The 20,131-nt window shown below is 36.1% G+C and overlaps 1 protein-coding gene across 1 annotated transcript in view; it reads right to left on the bottom strand.

The window, feature by feature from the left end:
• Positions 1–20,131, bottom strand: part of IL1RAPL1 (interleukin 1 receptor accessory protein like 1) — a 1,236,367-nt gene that overhangs the window by 500,223 nt on the left and 716,013 nt on the right. The window lies entirely within an intron of this gene.

The raw sequence follows: 20,131 nt of genomic DNA, 5'->3' as shown, positions 1-20,131 counted from the left end.
AAGACGATGTTGCCGCCTTGCAAATCTGTTCCACGGATGCTTCATTTTTTAAAACCCAAGATGAGGTGACAGTCCTAGTGGAATGAGCCGTAATTCTCTCAGGAGGCTGCTGTCCAGCAGTCTCATAAGCAAAAATAATCATACTTCTTAACCAGAGGGAAAGAGTAGTAGAAGTGGCCTTCTGACCCTTACACTTTCCAGAGAAAACAACAAACAGGGCAGAAAATTGCCGAAAATCTTTAGTAGCTTGTAGGTAAAATTTAAAAGCACACACAACATTCAAATTATGTAAAAGACGTTCCTTATGAGAAGAAGGATTAGGACAAAAAGAAGGAACAACAATTTCCTGATTAATGTTTAAATTCAACACCACCTTAGGGAGAAAACCCAATTTAGTACGAAAGACCACCTTATCTGCATTAAAAATAAGGTACGGGGAATCACGTTGCAGAGCTGAAAGTTTAGAAACTCTGTGAGTGGAAGAAATAGCAAGAAGAGCAAACGGAGGAAACAGGTATGCTAGAGAGAAGATCAAAGGAACCACTAGAGCATCTATCAGAGTGGCCTGAGGATCTCTTGACCTTGAACCATACTTTGGAACCTTGGGGTTTTGACAAAACACAATCAGATTCAACTCTGGAACCCCCCACCTGAGAGTTATCAATTGAAAACCTCTGGATGGAGAGCCCACTCCCCAGAATGAAAAATCTGTCTGCTCAGAAAAACCACCTCCCAGTTGTCCACCTGGAATGCAGAAGGCAGAGAGGAGACAATCATGAGACTCCGCCCACTGGAGAATGTGAGTCACCTCCTTCATAGCTAAGGAACTCCGAGTTCCTCCCTGATGATTGATGATCTAATAAACCAGTATAAAGCTGAGGCCAGGCTGATGAGGCATTGTAAATTGCTCTCAACTCCAAGATGTTTATGGGAATAAAAGACTCCTCTTGAGTCCAAAGACCCTGAGCCTTTAAAGAACCCCAAACTGCTCCCCAGCCTGAAAGGCTGGCGTCCATGGTTACAATCACCCAGTATGGTCTTAGGAAGCATGTACCCTGAGACAGATGGTCCTGTTAAAATCACCAAGATAGAGAGATTCTAGTAAGGGGAACCAGAGCTATCCTCTGTGATAAGTCAGAGAGTTTCCTCTGTGATAAGTCAGAGAGTTCTCTGTTCCATTGTCTAAGCATGCATAACTCTAGGGGTCTCAGATGGAACCAAGCAAATGGAATGATGTCCATGGAAGCAACCATCAGACCAATTACTTCCATACACTGAGCCACACATGGACTGAAGTGACAGGCAGGAAGTCAGAAGTTTAAGCCTCTGATGGAGCCATCATTTGCTTTGAAGACCTACAAGTCTATGAGAAAGCTTAAACTGCCCAGAGGTCGGCCTTGGAAAGGGGGTACTGTCATGCCCCCACTGGGTCTTGAACTCTGGTCTCTCATGTTGTATCCCAGTGACTTTGCACTGAGCCACCAGAGGACTTTGGATTTTATGACCTTTGTCAGCAAAATCTTCATAGACAGAGAATCTATAATGGTTCCTAAGAAACATACCCAGGTGTCTGGCACCAGGGAACTCTTCTCCAGATTCGCTTTTCACTTGTGGGAACATAGAATAGACAATATCTTACAAAAAGAAAGAAGGCACTCGGACCAAGATATAGTTCAAGACAGATGCCACCGGAATTCCTTAACATCTGGCTAGTGCTAGAAGAGCCTCATTGAACCCCCGTAAGATTTGAGGAGTAGAGGCTAAGTCAAAAATATAGTAATCATCTATGGTAGGAAAGGGACAAAAAAAGGTTAAGAATCCCTAGAGCATACATTTAAAATGTATTGCGCAAATTAAGCTATTATGATGCTTATAACAATAACAGTATATACATATACTGAATCATAATGATTTAGGATAGAGATAAATCAAATAAATGTTGATAATCCCTAAAACCATAGTATAAATGAGATAGTCATAATGACTGTCAAATGGTGATAGTGACCAAGTGCTAAGGTGTGTACCTCTAGCTGTGCACAAGGGGCTTTCTAACTAACCCTGGTGAGAGTGATAATGTTGTTGGTATGTGTACAGCACCTATGGCTGAGGTAATAATATAGATGGAGATAGTTGGCTGTAAAGACAGTGAGCGTGTGTTATGTTGCACAGAGTTATCAAATAATGCACAGAAAAATATTCACATGAAATGTATCACATAAAAATCTATTTAATAACTATAAAGTTAAAATTGATAATAGAAAAGCTATTCATGGATCCATGAGTTTAAAAGTTACACAATAAAAATTGAACAATGGTGTGTGTTGACAAATGCTAATTGGACCTGATGGTCTTGGTTAGTTACTACTCAAAGGTCAAGGTGGTGATCTGCTACAATGAGACCTTAAGTGGATGAAGAAAGTCAATATGGAAATGACAGATTGAAATCCATTTCAGTTTCTCCAGAACTAGAATTGGTAGTCAGACAAATGATGACAAAAAAATGTACAGTCAACAATATTCAAATAAATTGCCGAGCAATAAAAAATGATGAAATGGTGATGCAATGATTTAATGAAGAAAATGATGAGTATTGAAAAAAATTATAAAATAATGAAAAAATGATGAAATAAGAGATGATGAAATAAAAATGATAATCACAAAGTGGAACAAATGGTGAAAAAATTGTGCTGAAAAATGGAGGTGGTTACAAAAACTTCAAAAACATTTTGTGAAAAAATAAAAAGATGATGAAAAAAAAAAAATAATAATAAAAAAATATATATATATATATATATATATATAAATGTGTTAAAAATGTGACACAAATAAGGCAAAGTGGATGTGGAAAAAATAATGTTACAAATCCCAGTGAATCAAATCCAGTTATGATAGTTGTAATCCCAAGATATAAACAAAATCAATTGTATAGTATATAATCCAATGATATTAAAAACCTTATGTGCTTGGTGAAGAAGATCCTCAAAAGATCCTTGGTGTCCTATTAATGTTCCATTATCCTGTTGTTCGCAGAGTTTTTAAATGACCCTGTAAAAAAATATATATACCAATAGTGTAATATGTTCAATATAGAAAAAAATATATGGAGTAGTGCTTACCAGTAGGTTGGCATGTTTCGGCCCTTCACTCAGGCCTTTATCAAGACAGGGGACAGGCCTACTTTCAAAATGTATTTAAAGGGGCTTTTAATACCCCAAAAAACAATCTTGATAAAGGCCTGAGTGAAGGGCCGAAACGCGTCAACCTACTGGTAAGCACTACTCCATATATTTTTATATATATTTATATATATATATATATATATATATATATATATATATATATATATATATATATTTATATATATTTTGAACATGTTACACTATTGGTATATATTTTTTACAGGGACATTTAAAAACTATGCAAACAACAGGATAATGGAACATTAATAGGACACCAATGATCTTTTGAGGATCTTCTTCACCAAGCACATAAGGTTTTTCATTTTTTCATATCATTGGATTATTGTCAGGGATTGTGGTTCTGCTGTACCTTTAATGAATTCCACCAATAGTATTCTTTCACTTCCTTCTTAAACACCTGCTCATTTTACAAGCGTTGCTTAGTATTTTGTTATTCTCTGGAGTAGCACTGAGCCCTCCTGCTACAACTTAACTGCAGCTATTCCATTGCTAAACTATAATTATATTCTAGGTCTTTTTGTGTCTGCTATTTTGGAATACTTCAGCTACCGGAATCCTTCTCTATCTGGGAGTTTCTCACTGAACATACATTCTTGCTCAGCCGGATATCGCTACCCAATTGCCTAGAGATTCAGCCACAAACTTCAGTTCTGCCTATTCTCCAGATTACCACTGGACTTTTCTACCAAGGTATCCTATGGATTGAACTAATTATATGTTACCTTGTTATTTCTTCCATATTTTGCACATTAATGTTTTGGGCACCTCAGCCGGTCTGCTGACGTCACACGCCGTGCAATCTCTCCTTTGTGCACTCTCAACAGGAAGTCTCCTCCCCTACTGTGCGGTTACTCTCAGATGCCAGGCTTACCGGAGCAGTTCACAAGCTCTACTGTGAGTAAACTTTCATTCTCCTTACAACTGTATTCTGTATGTTGAACAATCTGGCATTACTGTGAAGAGTGAATATAGTAGCTATAAGGCTGTCTTACTTCTACGTGCTTGCAAATTCCATTTTCAGTCTCCGGATCAACTGCTACAGCTGCTCTCAGCATATGTGAAGTAAAGTGAAACTCACTGACATCCTTTTACAATTTCTACTATATATGGTTGTTAAATATACTGTCCCATGATCTATAACTATTGGGTCATAAGGAGACATTTAAATATAACTTGCTTATTACGTTTTTGTTACAAGATACCTTTTCAAACTAATTTGACACTATACTACTTGGTTTCATTTTGAAGCTAGTGTTATCATATTCAAATAGTGTTACATTCCAACTATTTCAAATTGTGTTTTGATGTCTGCAATAAACTTCGATATTTTATGATATCAAAAATTAATATAGTAATTCTCACATAATACTAAGCCTTAAAAAAAAAAAAATATCCAGCTAGTATGGATCCTGCTGAAATACCTCAATTTGTATATAACCTAAATCAAAAGGTGGATAAAATGGGGCAAGCCATTTTAGATCTTCAGCTTGAAACTCAGGTACTTAGAGAACCAATTAAGAATGTGAAAGATCAACACACACCAACTTCTGAGCCACAAGTAAGTTTACCAGAACCTTTTACTGGTGACAGGAGGTTATACAGGCAATTCAAAAATGCATGCCATTTGCTATATAACCTAAAACCCAAAACTTACCCTACAGATAGGGTCAGGGTACTCTCAACAATTTCATTTCTTAGGTCAGAACCCAGGGTATGGGCTGACCACTTATGTGAAACAAATGATCCCCTGCTAAATTCTTTCTCAGGATTTTTCTCTGCTATGGATGAGTTGTACAGATATACAGATATCCAACTCACTGCTGAGCAGAAGATGAGGAGTCTCAAGCAAGGAAAAAAATCATTTGAAGACTACATCACTGAATTTAAACTATATACATCAGATTCTGCCTGGAGTTTGGTTTCTCTTAGAAATCAGTTCAGACTGGGATTGTCTGACCCTGTTAAAGATGAACTCGCACAAATAGAAATGCCAAGTACCCTTGAAGCACTTATGAAAGTAGCAACACAAATTGAGCCGAAGACTTAGAGAATGAAGGCAGAGCGTACCTACTCTGACAATATATCCAAGCAGACTTCATCTACTTACTCACATTCTAGACCCATACCAACAGACCAAGCAACACCCATGAAAATTGGTGTTATTAGAGGACCACTTACAGCTGATGAAAGAATGAGAAGAAGAACCAACCATCTGTGTATGTATTGTGCCAATCCCAATCATTTGGTCACAGAGTGCCCGATCTTATGCAAGAGCAAAAAGAGTAAGTTCTTAACTATAAATAATACTAGACATGTTGAAAAAACAGTTTCTTATTGCAATTTATCTCTTATACTACAGTGGGACCTTAGAAGATTGTCAACCAATGCCATTGTCGACTCCGGAGCCTTTGGCAGTTTCATAGATATCAGCATTGTTCAAAAAAATAAAATACCAACCGTATTAAAAAAAAATTCCTGTCTCTCTCAAGGTTATTGATGGTTCTGTACTAATAAATGGTCCAATCACACATAACACGATTCTTATATTAGTTACTATTGATGGGGCACATACAGAATACCTCACATTTGACATCATACCATCACCACATTTTCAAGTTGTCTTGGGTCTGTATTGGTTACAGTTACACAACCCCAGCATAGATTGGTCCAGATTTACGGTAAACTTTCACTCACCTTATTGTAAAAGTACTTGTTTCCCACAGCCTGTAATACTTCAAGCTACTACTGAAGAAGTAGAAATACCTGAACCATATCAAGATTTCCTGGAAGTTTTAGCAAGTCTGAGGCTGATTCTTTACCCCCTCACCGTGTATATGACTGCCCAATAGAACTAATCCCAGGAGCTACATTACCAGTAGGACACTTGTACCCATTAAGTCAACCAGAATTGGATCATCTGAAGCAATACCTACAGGATAACCTAAGGAAAGGATTTATACGTCCCTCTTCTTCTCCCGCCGCAGCTGGAATGTTCTTTGTGACCAACAAAGACTCTACTCTAAGGCCTATAATTGACTATAGGGAGCTCAATAAACATACAGTAAAAAAACGGTACCCACGTCCATTGATACCGGAACTGATCGAATGCCTATCCAATGCATCCATTTTCACAAAGCTTGATTTAAGGTGGGCTTACAACCTCATTCGTATAAGGGAAGGCAATGAATGGCTCACTGCATTCAGAACGAGGTATGGCCTTTTTGAATATTTAGTGATGCCATTCGGCCTTTGTAATGCCCCCGCAACCTTCCAACACTTCATAAATTATATATTCCATGATTTACTTGATGTCTGCCTAGTTGTATATATCGATGATATTTTAATTTATTCCAACAACATATCCGACCACATAAAACATGTACGATGGGTGTTAGCTCGTTTGAAGATACATAAACTATATGCAAAGTTAGAGAAGTGCTCTTTTCACAATACTTTCATTTCGTTTCTGGGATACACCATTTCTTCAGCTGGCATTCAGATGCAGTCAGAAAAGGTGGAATCAGTCAAGAATTGGCCAGAGCCTACTGATTGGAAATCTTTACAAAGATTTCTCGGTTTCGCTAATTATTATCGAAAATTTATAAAGAATTTCTTGACGATTGTTAAACCACTCACTCAACTCACTGGAACAACACATCCATTCTTATGGACAGACAAGCATTCTACTGTTTTTGAAAATTTGAAACGATTGTTTACCGAAGCCCGATACTAAGTTTGCCGAATGTTGATTTACAGTATATTTTGGAGGTAGACTCTTCCGATTACGCTATAGGTGCCGTATTATCCCAACAAAAAGCTCTCAATGAACCTTTACATCTCATCTCCTTCTTTTCCAAGACCATGACATCAGCAGAAAGAAATTACGCAATTGGGGAAAAGGAATTGTTAGCCATCCGTCGATCTTTGGAATTCTGGAGACACCTTCTTGAAGGAGCAAAGAAAACTTTCATAATCTACACTGACCACAAAAACCTACAGTATCTCCAAAACAATAAAGCCCTGTCTGCCAGTCAGGTTAGATGGAGTCTCTATTTTGCAAGATTCGATTTTCAAATTGTATATCGACCTACAAGCAAAAATGGAAAAGCTGATGCACTTTCTTGTCAGCTAACCGTTCCTCCAGTATTTTCAATTCCTTCAACTATCATTCCTACAGAAAAGTTCATTGGAATAACCTCGGACTTCTTCTCTGACATAAAAAAGTTCTAACATACTTCACTTCCTGACTCCAAGTTCAACTTGATCAACAAACATGGAATATATTACTACAAATACAGAATCTTCTTACCTGAACCACTCAGAATGGAAATATTCAAAGAACATCATGATTCTCCATTAGCTGGACACCCAGGAGAAAGATGTACATTGGAGCTTTTAACCAGACTATACTGGTGGCCGAACATGAAAAGAACTGTTTCCGAATACATAAAGGGCTGTATTACCTGTCAAACTTGTAAAACCGAAAAGAAAACACCTTATGGCTTACTGATGCCCATTCCAGTTTCAGATCGTTGACAGTTTCTCAAAAATGGCACATTTTTTTACCATTCCACAAGCTGCCAAGTTCAGCTGAAACTGCCAGGCTTTTTATGGAACAAATAGTCAGGTTACATGGAGTACCATCCAATGTGATCTCAGATAGAGGATCCCAATTCACTTCCAGGTTTTGGAAAAGTCCCTGCTTTTCCCTTAGCATCAAACATCAATATACAACATTATTTCACCCTCAAGCTACCGGACAAGTAGAGAGACTAAATCAATGGTTGGATGAGTACTTACAATGTTTCTGTTCCTATCAACAAATTAATTGGATAACATTTCTTCTGTTCGCAGAATTTGCATACAATAACCTAACTAATTTCTCAACTAAACTTACACCATTCTATGCAAATTATGGATATCATCCAACTTTCACTCCAATTCCATCTACTCCTTCAGATTCCCCCTTGGTAGATGAATGATATAATTCACTACAAGATAATTTCAATTTTATCAAAGAAAATATTACAAAGGCTCAAACTTCACAGAAACACTATTATGATTTAAGACTAAGAGAACCACCTCATTATCAAATCGGAGACCAGGTTTGGTTATCAACCAAGAACTTGAGGATACAGGTACCCAGTAGAAAATTGACTCAAAAATGTTGTGGTCCATTCACAGTTGTGAAAGTTGTTAATCAAAATGCGGTTACACTAAACTTACCACCCTCTATGAAAATACATGCTACCTTTCATGTTTTCCCTCCTTAAACCTTATACTCCAACCAGATCTAAAGCTCCAATACTCCCATTCTCCCTCAGCATACAAGACTCGGATGTGTATGAAGTTAAGGAGCTTATTGACTCACGTTAATCCAAAGGAGTGCTACAATACCTTGTGAGGTGGAAAAATTATTCAGAAGAGGAGGATAACTGGGAACCAGCTTCTAATATCTATGCTCCTAGGTTGGTAGCGCAATTTCACAGAAGATTCCGGGACCATCCCAGACCTCAAGCTGAGGATCAGCTTGCTTGAGGGGGGAGTCATGTCAGGGATTGTGGTTCTGCTGTACCTTTAATGAATTCCACCAATAGTATTCTTTCACTTCCTTCTTAAACACCTTCTCATTTTACAAGCGTTGCTGTTATTCTCTGGAGTAGCACTGAGCCCTCCTGCTACAACTTAACTGCAGCTTATTCCATTACTAAACTATAATTATATTCTAGGTCTTTTTGTGTCTGCTATTTTGGAATACTTCAGCTACCGGAATCCTTCTCTATCTGGGAGTTTCTCACTGAACATACATTCCTGCTCAGCCGGATATCGCTACCCAATTGCCTAGAGATTCAGCCGCAAACTTCAGTTCTGCCTATTCTCCAGATTACCACTGGACTTTTCTACCAAGGTATCCTATGGATTGAACTAATTATATGTTACCTTGTTATTTCTTCCATATTTTGCACATTAATGTTTTGGGCACCTCAGCCAGTCCGCTGACGTCACACGTGGTGCAATCTCTCCTTCGTGCACTCTCAATAGGAAGTCTTCTCCCCTACTGTGCGGTTACTATCAGACACAAACGCCAGGCTTACCGGAGCAGTTCACAAGCTCTACTGTGAGATGTCTGCAATAAACTTCGATATTTTATATCTAAAATTAATATAGTAATTCTCACAATTATATACTATACAATTGATTTTGTTTATATCTTGGGATTACAACTATAATAACTGTATTTGATTCACTGGGATTTGTAACATTATTTTTGCCACATCCACTTTGCCTTATTTGTGTCACATTTTAACACATTTTTATATATATATATATATATATATATATATATATATATATATATATATATATATATATATATATATATTATTTTTCATCATATTTTCATTTTTTCACAAAATGTTTTTGAAGTTTTTGTAACCACCTCCATTTTTCAGCACCATTTTTTCACCATTTGTTCCACTTTGTGATTATCATTTTTATTTCATCATCTCTTATTTCATTATTTTATCATTTTTTAATACTCATCATTTTCTTCATTTAATCATTTCATCACCATTTCATCATTTTTTATTGCTCTGCCATTTATTTGAATATTGTTGACTGTACATTTTTTTGTCATCATTTGTCTGACTACCAATTCTAGTTCTGGAGAAACTGAAATGGATTTCAGTCTGTCATTTCCATATTGACTTTCTTCATCCACTTACGGTCTCATTGTAGCAGATCCCCACCTTGACCTTTGAGCAGTAACTAACTAAGACCATCAGGTCCAATTAGCATTTGCCAACACACACCATTGTTTTAATCGATAATTTATCATTTACAATTTTTATTGTGTAACTTTTAAACTCATGGATCCATGAATAGCTTTTCTATTATCAATTTTAACTTTATAGTTATTAAATACATTTTTATGCGATACATTCCATGTGAATATTTTTATGTGCATTATTTGATAACTCTGTGCAACATAACACACGCCCACTGTCTTTACAGCCAGCTATCTCCATCTATATTATTACCTCGGCTATAGGCGCTGTACACATATCAACAACATAGTCATAATGACTCACTTATATACTATAGCCTGCTTTACGCAGACATCCCCTAAATGCCATAGCATTGCTGAATACACAGCTGTAAGAATAGCTAGAGTTAAAACAGGAATCCAGCTGGTAGATTGGAGACTTACTCACTGAATCACAAGTGGTCAAATTAATAACAATCTCCAATATATATTTTTCTACCGCAGAAACAAAATGAAAATAAATAAATAAAACACGAACATGGATAATTCCCTAAGACAAATATATAATATGTTCAACAGGAAAGATAAGCCTACAAAAGACATAACAATATCCAGAAGATATTTCCATGATAGAAGGAAAATAAATTATGTAAATGTTAATATACCCCTACTTATGTCTTAAATATGCACAGCAGACACAAGATAAGATAAGCATTTCTAGTGCTTAAGGAGACCTAATGTTTAAAACATAGTCTAATTAAACCATACTGTAGAAAGATAGGGATAAACCATGAAGATGGAAATAATCCCTAAAACATTCAGGAATGTGAGACAGGATAATTGGACATCATATTGATAACAATGCACAGTATATACCTATACGTAAAAAGGAAAGGTATAAGCCATGAACATGGTGCACAGCAGACACAAGATAAGCATTTCAAGTGCTTATAGCAAAGTAATCATATATTCTACTGTAGGAAAGAAGGATAATATAAATAGACCTAATGTTTAAAACATAGTTTAATTAAACCGTATTGTAGAAAGATAGGGATAAACCATGAAGATGGAAATAATCCCTAAAACATTCAGGAATGTGAGACAGGATAATTGGACATCATATTGATAACAATGCCCAGTATATACCTATACGTATAAAGGAAAGGGATAAGCCATGAACAAGGTGACAATCTTAAACAAACATACAGTAACAATGCACAAACTGTAGAAATTTGTAATCACCAGTAGGTGGGTAAAAATAATATATGAATCCCTGCTAAATAGAACAGAGAAAGAGATTAATCATATGCGAGACCCTTAAGATTTATCAACAGAATGAGAGGGAAATGTAATGCACCTCAATACATGACAATATAATAAAGGCGCATGCATTAGCAATAAGTTGCCACCAGATGATGACAAATACTAGTAAAAACACAGTATTTAGTATAAGAAAATAAATCATGAAAAATAAAATTGTAGGATATATGATTTATTATAATAAACACTCCCATAATAAAAAACTCACCCCTCATATCCTAGAGGCAGTATTATCAGTACACATAAAAAACTGGTATAAAACACCTTAGGAGGGGAGTAAACCTCTATGAAGGTCTAGGCTGAATAGGTTTAAATGAGGCATTACATGATGAAGACATCTAAAATGCGCTCAAACCGCACTCTCACTGCCCATAGTGGGAAATATAAAGCTATTTCCAAAATGGCGCCAACAGAAATGTATGTCCGCCGAAGCGAACCTCACTTATATGTGGACGAGGATGGAACAAAAGATACACAATTATTCTGTTTAGAACCCAACGCTCACGGCTCTTAAACCAAAAACAGACCATACGTCTCCTATCCAGCAGAGCGAATGCTCACGGCTCCTCCACGCATAGCTGACTAGCTGTGCCATAGTATCCACCCATAATGGCGGTCTTCTAATATGAGGATAAAGGTACATAGCCACATATAATAAAATTGAGCTGACATGAAAGCAAAACACCTGAAGCTTAGTGCACCAGTGAGACCCCTCTAAATTATTAACTCCATAACAGACGAGGGGAGAAACCCTTCAAATGTGGTCATCGACATCTAGAATCTTACTAATAAAGAAGCATGCTTTACCCAGCCCAGTATTATGCAAGCTCCTTAACTGAGTGCTGCGTCAGGAGCGTCATATGGGACTTGCAGGTTCATGGGGAAAACCTTTCAGTCAGTGTATTTGTGCTTTTTGCAATTGCCTAAAATAGCACTGCCAGAGAATATTTTCTAAAAAAGGTCGGTGGTAGTCTCCTCTCATCTAGCTGGACAAGCCGCCACAGCATCAGATAATGGCGCTCATCAATGATATAAAAATATTAGCATAACACAGTCAGCGGTAGCCCCCTCTATGGAAGCCGGAGGTGCTGCTGCTGTAAATGAGGAACATACCAGCTAAAGGAGCTAGAGTGTTGATGCTCCATTATAATAAATAAAAACCTCAACCCCCTGTGTCTTTTGCATATGTAAACAAAACTATGAGGGTAATTGAGTTATGTCAGAGGGAAACACCCTATAATGAGTGAATCGGAGCCTGTTCAAGGAGATGCCAGTAGATCCAAGCTGCTGAAATAACTTATATCCCCAACCTGGGATATAACTAAGGTTTCCAGACCCATCTAAGAGGGCAATGGAGGTGCCAGTTGGTCACCCTTCAAAGTCCTCCCTTTCCCTGAAGACAGTAACAGTTATACCTGCCAAGGTAAGGATTTAAATAAGTATATAAACGGACTTATCCTCCAAGATATTCTGCTGTGGCGCAGACACAGCACTTCCCAGTCTGTCAGCCTCAATCGACCACTGGCAAGGACATGGAGAGAAAAGAAAAAACAGAGTAACCAACCCTGGTTTTCTATAAAGGGATATCATAAATGTTAGAAGTAAGCAAAGACTACCTCGCCACCTTCTAACTGGAGATTCACCTGGCCACAGCTAGACCCCAATCCTTGCTTGCAGGGAAAAGTACCCATTAAAAGGATTAAATTCTTCAGACACCATCTTTGCACATCCTCCATTGACAGAGGCAAAGAGAATGATTGGGATTTATGGGTAAGGGAAGTTACACTTAACAGCTTTGCTGGGGTGCTTTTTGCCTCCTCCTGCTGGCCAGGAGTTGAATATCCCTCTAGTAATTGGAATGGCGTAGTGGACTCTCCATACCATAGGAAAGAAATGTAGTTCTGAAACATCTGGAGTGCCAAGGTTAGCCATAACTGCTCTAGATGGTCATTTGACCCTTTATATAAAAGTTCCATATAGTTTTATTTCCAGCCAGAAGTCTCAGAGGTCTTATAATAGGTTAGTAAACTATAATTTCAACACTATCAATGTAATTACTAGAGTGTCAATGAGGATGTCATTCCTTCTAAGTTGCAAGTAAAATTAGATTAGTGCCTTTTTCCTACAGAATCAGCCTTCAAAAATGTTTGAGATATGGGCATTTCCCTGTAAAAGTCATTTTATATAGAATAATTGGAATTTATGAAAGCGTGAGAGAATTGCATTGTGTCAGTGTAAATAACATGTGATTTAACCCTTTTTTCACAGTAAAAGACACAAATCAAGATGAAAAAATATATACAGTAGATGTGAAATGACAATAGTTGTACAGGTAGTTTCAGTATCAGTTTAAACAATAAAAAATAATGGTACCATGAATAATATACTAATCTATGTTTGTTGTTTTAGTAAGAATGAATGTCTTTAATAAAGCATTTTAAAATATTGTGTTTATTAGGGAAGAAATATTTTACGAACGTTAACCATTTTTAATGTTTCAGTCAATTTAACATAGCAATAAAGTTGATATCTTTACAATCATTATATTTCATAGTCTCTGAGAAATTTACTTTTGTGAGTAATTAGCCAAGAAACAAATGGCACAAGAACAGTTTAATCTAAAAGAAAAACAAAGCAATTATCATTAGATTTAATTTTATTTTACAATAAAGCATTACATAATCAGATGATAAATTGCAAATAAATGAGCTTATTCAATAATACAAATAGTCTATGCTTCTTAGAATGCACACTTTCTTTTTGGGTAATCTAATGCTTTTTTCTCCAAAAGTATAGGTCTTTAAAAATACAAATAAACAACATTAAAATAATAAATAACTATCGGCTACATTACGAGTTTTGCGGTATGAGTGAAAAAGCATCATTATGGCTCTTTTTCACTACCGCTGTTATTACGAGTCTTGCAGGTATATCTTTCCCGCATACTTTTTTGGCCGGAACGCAACGTAACTACCGCAGCTTTTAAAAAGTCCTTTTTCAATGGGACTTCCACAGCACTGGTATTGATAGTTTGCCTGTCCGGCCAAAAAGTGAGCGGTACAGCCTATACTGTCAAGATCCATACCTTAAACTGAAAGTCAATAGTTATGGGTTTTATGCTACAATGCCGTAACATAAAACTCATAACTAAAGTGCTAAAAAGTACACTAACACCCATAAACTACCTATTAACCCCTAAACCGAGGCCCTCCCGCATCGCAAACACTAAAATAAAATGATTAACCCCTAATCTGCCGCTCCGGACATCGCCACCACTATAATAAACATATTAACCCCTAAACCGCCGCCCTACCGCATCGTAAACACTAGTTAAATATTATTAACCCCTAATCTGCTGCCCCCAAAATCGCTGCCACTATACTAAAGTTATTAACCCCTAAACCTAAATCTAACCCTAACTCTAACACCACTAACTTTAATATAATTAAAATAAATCTAAATAAATATTACTATCATTAACTAAATAATTCCTAGTTAAAACTAAATAATTACCTGTAAAATAAACCCTAAGCTAGCTACAATATAACTAATAGTTATAAACCCAATAAACCCTTCAAAAAACACTAACCCCTGAAGATCCACTTACAGTTTTTGAAGACCAAACATCCATTCTTAATGAAGCGGTAGAAGTCCTCAGCGAAGCCGGCAGAAGTCTTCATCCAATTGGGCCGAAGTCTTCATCCAAGCCGGCAGAAGTCCTATTGGCTGATTATTGTTTCACCTTTAATAACGATTGGCTGATAGAATTCTATCAGCCAATTGGAATTTCAGGGACGCCATCTTGGATGACATCACTTAAAGGAACCTTCATTCTTCGTTAACTGTGGAAAAAAGAGGATGCTTCGTGCCGGATGTCTTGAAGATGGAGATGGAAACTGTAAGTGGATCTTCCGGTGTTAGTGTTAGGTTCTTTTAAGGGTTTATTGGGTGGGTTTTATTTTTAGATTAGGGTAGGGCAGAGAAAGAGCTAAATGTATTTTTAAGGGTAATGCCCTTCCAAATGCCCTATTCAGGGCAATGGGGAGCTTAGTTTTTTTTAGATAGGATTTTATTTGGGGGATTGGTTGTGTGGATGGTGGGTTTTACTGTTGGGGGTTGTTTGTATTTTTTGTTACAGGTAAAAAAGCTGATTTATTTGGGGCAATGCCCCGCAAAAGGCCCTTTTAAGGGCCATTGGTAGTTTATTGTAGGCTAGGGTTTTTTTATTTTGAGGGGGCTTTTTTATTTTGATAGGGCTATTAGATTAGGTGTAATTAGTTTAAATATTTGATCATTTCTTTTTTTATTTTTGTGTAATTTAGTGTTTGTTTATTTTTTGTAATTTGGTTAATTGTATTTAATTAATGTAATGTATTTAATTGTAGTGTAAGGTTAGGTGTTAGTGTAAGACAGGTTAGGTTTTATTTTACAGGTAAATTTGTATTTATTTTAACTAGGTAGCTAGTAAATAGTTAATAACTCTTTAGTAACGAGTCTACCTAGTTCAAATAAATACAAACTTAACTGTAAAATAAAAATAAAACCTAAGATAGATACAATGTAACTATTAGTTATATTGTAGCTATCTTAGGGTTTATTTTATAGGTAGGTATTTAGTTTTAAATAGGAATAATTTAGTTTAAAAGGGCCATAATATCCAAATGTTTAAACACTTGAAAGTGATGCAGCATAGCTGTAAAAAGCTGACTAGAAAATATCTCCTGAACATCTCTATGTAAAAAAGAAAGATATTTTACCTCAAAAGTTCCTCAGTAGCAACATCCCATTGTAAAGGATTTCTAAGCAGCATTTTAGTGTGTCTGTCCTGGGACAGCTGAAAGGCTGAGCCTCGTGAACTCTCATATTATTTCACCAATCAGGTAAAGGAAGCTTACTATGAAATCTCATGAGATCACAGTAAGAGTTCATGACCTCAGCACTGCTGAAACTGATTGGCTGCTGTTCATTTCTTCATTTTTTTTTAATTTTTACCTGCAGCTGGGAGCAGGTGGAGTATAACTTTTCACACAGAACTTACTCTGCTGAGTTGAGGAGATTGTGAGGTAAAATATCTTCCTTTTTTACATACTGATGCTCAGGTGATATTTTCCTGTCAGCTTTTTACAGTTATACTGCATCAGTTTCAAGTGATTTAGCATATGAGTATTATGTCCCTTTAATTAGATTTATTTTAATTATATTAAAGTTAGGGGTGTTAGAGTTAGACTTAGGGTTAGGTTTAAGGGTTAATAACTTTAGTATAATGGCGGCGACGTTGGGGGTGGAAGATTAGAGGTTAATAAGTGTAGGTAGGAAGGTAGCGATGACATTGGGGCAGCAGATTAGGGGTTAATAAGTGTAGGTGGGTGGTGGCGACATTGGGGGCAGCAGATTAGGGGTTAATAAGTGTAGGTGGGTTGCGGCGACATTGGGGGCAGCAGATTAGGGGGTTTTAAGTGTAGATAGGTGGCGGCGGTGTCGGGGCAGCAGATTAGGGGTTAATAAGTGTAATGTAGTTGGCGGCGATGTCGGGCGGCAGATTAGGGGTGTTTAGACTCGGGGTTTATGTTAGGGTGTTAGGTGTAAACATAACTTTTCTTTTCCCATAGGAATTAATGGGGCAGCGTTACGGAGCTTTACACTACTTTATTGAAGGTGTTAGGATTTTTTTTAGCCGGCTCTCCCATTGATGTCTATGGGGAAATCGTGCACGAGCACGTAAAACCAGCTCAAAGCAGCGCTGGTATTTGAGTGCGGTATGGAGCTCAATTTTGCTCAACGCTCACATATTGCTTGCTAATGCCGGGTTTATGAAAACCTGTAATAGCAGCGCTGTAGGGAGGTGAGCGGTGGATATAACTTCCAAGTTAGTACCGAGCCGCTCTTATCGCAAAACTCGCAATCTAGCCGTATGAAAATTGAAGAAAAACAGCCATTCTCTGAAAAAAAATAAGTGAAATATCCTATTTAACACAAGTTTATGTATGCCTTGTTTATGAAACAATTACATTTCCAAAAGCCAAGGGGTGTGGCTAACTCAACAATGGAATATAATGTTTGATCTTCTCTCCTACGCAACAACAAAGAATGTCAAATGTATCTTCTTTCTACGTAAAATAGTCTGCAATTGTAAAAGGGCTACCACAACTGGATACTAATGCTAAATCTAGAGTGAAATTAAAGGAAAAGTGTTGATTTTCTTATATTGTACTCCAATGGAAACTTAACTGACAAAGATGGCGGACCCTCCCTGTATCAAATGGTGCAGAAAATGACAGTTTTCATAACCTCTGCAAGGAAAAAAAAAATACTGTTGCTGCAAACCAGCTATTAACAATGGGTGTTCTGAAATAACTTTTGCTAGATCTTATGGTGAATTAGAGCAATGAGATGAAGTCAACATCAAAGAGCATCTGATTATTGGCTTCCTTACTAAACATCTTGAAACTAAAACATACAACATGGCTCAAATTTAAAGACAGCAAACAGAGATTAATACCTTACAGTGATATTTTGTGCTCCATTTTACCACTATCTTTTCTATAAAGTTCTAAACGTATTAGGAAACAAACCTACTACATACTACAGAACCAGTCCTAAATCGAAAGCTACTATCTTAAATTCACAGTTCAGCAAAAATAATGTGATAATTTTACACATACTAAATTAATATTATTATTATTATTATACTTTATTTATGAAGCGCCAACATATTCTGCAGCGCTGTCCATGGGTACAATTTATTTAAATAAAACAATGATATAAAACTTGTAAGAGACAGGACAAAATTTACAAACACCTGAAGGAGGAATTGAGGGCCCTATTCTTGTGGGAACTTACAATCTTTGCAGTTTTCATGTAGGTGGCCTACAAATTCTGTTTTTTAATCCAACACTCATAGGGGCAGTCCTCAAGGGATTCTATATAAAAAAAAGAGCTGTCCCTGCAAGTAGGGAGATGTCTTTCATACAATGAGAGTTCTTTGATAGGTAAAAGTATGCAATGGAGGGCAAAGTAGAGAGGGGGAAACCGGTGTGTCTTAAAATTTGAATATTACGTTTAATACAAATCAAATTACACTGTTTTCAATGCACTGTACCTTACATTCTCTGCAATTTTTTATATGCATAGGTTTTTCTTTCAAAATAATTAGGGCAAGATTATAAGTGGAGCGCTAATTTATCACACGCCAGCAAAAGGGCAAATTTGCATGTTTGCGGGCGTGCTATAATTTAACCAGCCATTACAAGCAGCTGGTTATTGCTATAGCAAGCTAGTGGTAGCAATTAGCGTTTAGACCTCTGGTTCATTTACAAAATGTGCCCCAATTGACCCCAAACGTTAGTGTGAAGTTGTATTTTTATTTAAAAAAAAAAATAGCATCTTTTTTTTTTTTTTTAAATTAAACGCATGAAGAAGTTTTATGGGGTTAAATGTGGCAGGTGTAAAAGTACCTTTACTTTGCGGTCTATGGAACTATGTGTTCTTTGTAAATATATATATGTATATGATTATATACATATATGTTTATGCATTAATATGTGTATATACACATACATATATCTGTATATAATCAAATACACATATAATTACATTTGCTGCCCATCGATGTGCGACTTCCCCCTTCACTGCACTAGAGACACAGCATGAGAACGAGGCTCCCATTGAAGCCTATGGAAGCGCACACTATTGAGTGCATAGCTTCCTAGCAATGAGAACGGGAGGTAACGTTCGCATTGTGGGCCAATTAAAATAACAGCACACAATTGCACTTGTAAAATATGCGTTTTCCTCATCAAGTTTGGTGATTTTGATTTTAATGCGGTCGGGTCAGCACACACGAAAACTTAGTAATCTTAAGGTGCGTTATTTAAATATTATATATAGAATATTAAAAACAAATAATAAAAATATTAGAAACTATTAAGTGTACTGTAAAATATTCTAAATAATCCATAGAATATATCTATAATTTTTACAGTATGTTTAATAATTTTTAATAATTTGTATACATTTTAAAAATATTTTATATGTAATATTTAAAAAACACACTGTAAGATTGCTAAGTTCACGTGCGCTAACCTTACTTATCTCGTTAAAATCAAAATCACAAAACATGATGCGCAAAACACATTTTATATTCCTATGTTCTTCACATAGAAAACCATCTACTTTTTATTGTTAAATATCAATTTCTATATAAATTTGATGCTGTTAATGTCAAATAAATATCTATGCATAGATATATAGGTATATATATATATATATATATATATATATATATATATATATATATATATAACTAAAAATATATATTCACAATAAAAGGATATTATCCTGTAAGTGAAGAACACTGGGATGTAAAATGTGTACAGTAAATATACAGTAAAACACATGAACACATCTGTATACATATATTTACATACATACATATACATATTTATTGATGTGTATGTATTTCTATGTTAAAACCCTTTGTAGGGCTTTTTTCTAACACCTGAGGCCTCATATCTTAGAACCCTTATAGTTTTTTAATACAATTTATTTTTAATCATTTTTATCAGACAGTGTTATGATGAGTGTAACTATACTTTTGAAGTTATTTTCAATGTTTTTTGTGCAACTTTTTTGTCTCACATAACAGTTAACTAGAGCTCAATAGTCACGCAAACGCCAATATCTGTTAAATTCAATTGCGCTCAACTTTTAATAAACGCCCTACTTCCGATGCATACAAATAGCCATGGTATACCCCTTATTGCCAGTGCACAACAGTTAGCACTCCACTCTTAATTTAGCCCTTAAGGAGAGAAAATATTACTGTACGCTGTCCTTTTAATCTGGA

The sequence above is a fragment of the Bombina bombina genome, chromosome 3 (assembly GCF_027579735.1).
Source record: "Bombina bombina isolate aBomBom1 chromosome 3, aBomBom1.pri, whole genome shotgun sequence".
Taxonomy (NCBI): domain Eukaryota; kingdom Metazoa; phylum Chordata; class Amphibia; order Anura; family Bombinatoridae; genus Bombina; species Bombina bombina.
This window is presented reverse-complemented; position numbering and strand designations above follow the sequence as displayed.